At 50.0% G+C, this 2954-nt stretch overlaps 1 protein-coding gene across 3 annotated transcripts in view; it reads left to right on the top strand.

Moving 5' to 3' along the window:
• Nucleotides 1-2609: 2609 nt before the first annotated feature.
• ZFPM2 (zinc finger protein, FOG family member 2) overlaps nucleotides 2610-2954 on the top strand; it is a 321740-nt gene continuing 321395 nt past the window's right edge. For all 3 annotated transcript variants that reach the window (XM_056333072.1, XM_056333074.1, XM_056333071.1), the window contains exon 1: nucleotides 2610-2954. This exon is cut by the window's right edge and continues 126 nt beyond it. The gene's annotated coding sequence lies outside the window, so the exon portion shown is untranslated.

Raw genomic sequence — 2954 nt, 5'->3', positions numbered from 1 at the left:
AATAACCCTTTAAGTGATCAAACATACCTCTCTGAATAGTCAAATAAACAATACATTTTTATACGTCCTCTTTTGAGCTGATGAAGCAGAATATGGCCTTAATACCTCAGAAGAGACAAAATATGTAACTTAACTTACATTGCTGCTTAAATATTTACGAAAGCAAGAGTCAGCATAATAATGATGCTCTTATGTAATTTACCCTAAACAGTATGAAAGAATAAACACTTACTTTTGATACAGACTCTAGCACTGCTTCATTTTGCATTGCTGTTTATGACTTATTTATGACTGGTTTACACCATGTAAACTGTATTAATTTTTAAGTTGCGGTGGCTGAATAATGTTTTACAAGTTGCTGTTTGTATTCTGTACCAATGTTGGAAACAGGTAACTCCATTCATTCACATTTAAACAGCAGTAGGTTTAAAGGGGGTATCTGCCAAGTTACCCGTTTAGACTAAAAACACTGTGTGGAAGGCAGGCAACAAAACAGAAACAGAAATGAACGGTCAACCTTTATGAAGGAAAATACATTGCTAATTCTGTTTAGGGAACTAGACTGAAATTGAAGAAAATGGTGAGAAGGGGTCAATATCTATAAAATATTAACTTTAATTAGAAGGATGGGTATCTCATCCGTTCAAGCCCCTGTTTGAGCCTAATTCTGCAACAAAACTGTGGCAGTGCATTTAACTTCGTGGACTCTTACCATATTTGTCTATTATTGTAGAACACCTTCCCAAAAAACACTACCACTATTTACATTGGTACTTAACCATGAGCCTGCTTCTTAAGGAAAGAAACTGAAATATACATTTGGCACATCGCTGTCACCTCAGCTAAATGGCAAACATTTGTTATTTACTCAGGTTCTTTAAAGTACCCGAACAACAAATATTTAATACAGTTCACAGTTTCCATCATGTTCTTTAATAAGGAAAGTGTTTTTGTAAATTCACTTATCGTTTATGAACATTATTTTCTAAGACGATATGATGGAAAATTTTAGTGTATCACCATGTTAGAATTTCTGCTGCTTATATGAAGATTTTTGCTATATTGGCCAAACAAATAACCACTGAAAGTTCTGAGAGGTCAAGCGGAAAACCTGTTATGTTGAGAGTATTTGGACCACAGAGGTAAGAGTTAAAGAAGTGCTTAACAGTTTACCTGAACATACATAATTTAATTCCTGTTAGTGAAGCTATAACAACACTTAACATTGTAGTAAATCCATGCGTTGGATCTGAAATTTCTGGAAGCAGGGTAATAAAGACGTTTCAGTATCAAGTGTCCTGACTTGGCATCAGTGAAATCAGACTGATTGTTCTTTGTTTGTGTGGTTGGGGTTTTCTCCCAAGATTTTTGCACAGTTAGTGTTTGACAACACTGAGAGTCTGCTCACGGGTGCACGATGTTAAGCGATACAGTAAGGTATGGAAAGCACGGTCTGTTCATAATGGGTCACAACTATATATGTAAATGAGATTATTCAAGTGATTAAAACAAGGATGCTCAAGAGAAATTTTGTTCTAAAGACACAGACTGTAAACATGAGCCTCGCTAACGGTTTAGCTTTGTCAAAACACTTAATTGGGATCAGTAACAGAAGCGTCAGACATTTCCTACTGTGCAAGAATTTTTTTTTCTAGATTATCGCTATGTAGATGGGCAAAAATAATTAAAGCCTGGGTAGTTAGTGCCGGCTTATCTCCCTCTCTCGTCGAAAAGTCAAAACAGGATCAATCACACGGGCACACAGCGGCGGCCACGCAGCCGGCAGCCGACACTCCCGCGACCCGCACGCCACCGCAGGCGGGTGCAGGCGGCCGGGCAGCCCGTCCCCTGCCGCGGCGGCACCAACGGCCCCGCCGGCCCCGGCCGCCGCCCCGCGGAGCGCTGCGGGCCCTGCCCCGGCGCGTGCCCTGCGGCCGTTAGAGGCCGCCTCGCGCGGGTGGCGGGCCGCGCGCCCCCGCCTCAGCGCTCGCCCGCGGCGACACCTGTGAGGCGAAGCCGGGATCCCCCTCTCCCGTGGCGGTGGGCACCCCTCCGCCGCCGACGCCCAGGAGCGCTCTGGCGTGGCGGAGAGACACTCTGCCCTCACCGGCCAGCCTCGGGCCCTGCGCGGTCTGCCGGCTCAGGGGCCGGCGCGGAGAGAAGCGTCTGCTCTTCCCAGGGGCAGCGCTGAGGCGAGGCTGCGCGGCGTGTGCGGCGGAGCGTAAAGGCACCCGGCTCTGCCCGGACACCCCGGCGGACTCCCTGTGCGGGGCGGGAGGACTTGTGCCAGCTGCGTGACTGTCACGGAGTTTCTTCGTCCCTTCTGACGTGCCTCTTTTCGGGAAAGTTGCAGCTCTCTCCGCCGCCAGAAGCGCCGGCAGAGCCGGGACAATTGAAGCCTCCCGCCTCAGCACCCCGTGCCCCTGAGGCAGGAGACGATTTGCATGCGGACTTGTCTCTGGTAGCAGCCACTGCTCGTCAAGCCTGACGGACAAACGCCCCCCTCTTTCCGCCCCCCCGTCCCGGAAAGCCCCTCCCTCGCCCCCTCCCTCGCCGGCACCTCCCGCCGCCTGTCAGTCGGAGCGGAGCGCGGCGCGGGGAGCGGAGGCGGCACGGCAACGGCAGAGAACGGGCGAGAGAGGGAGAGAGCGAGCGAGGAGCGAAGCTCTCTCCTCCCTCCCTCCCTCTCTCCCTCCCTCCCTTCCTTCCTCCTCTCTCTCTCCCTCCCTCCCTCCTCTCCCTCCCTCCCTCCCTCGCTCCTTCCCCTGCTCCCTCCCTCCGTTCTTTCTGCTTCTCTATCCCCTCATTCTCGCTCTCCGTCTCACCCACCCCGATCTCCGTTTCTCTTCACACACACACACACACACACACACACACACTTTCCCTCTCCCTGTTCTTCTGTCATTTGACTTTGCATCTCAAGGCGGCCACCGGCGCCTCTATGAATCCCGTCT

This window comes from Falco biarmicus, chromosome 3 (genome assembly GCF_023638135.1).
Source record: "Falco biarmicus isolate bFalBia1 chromosome 3, bFalBia1.pri, whole genome shotgun sequence".
Lineage (NCBI taxonomy): Eukaryota > Metazoa > Chordata > Aves > Falconiformes > Falconidae > Falco > Falco biarmicus.
This window is presented reverse-complemented; position numbering and strand designations above follow the sequence as displayed.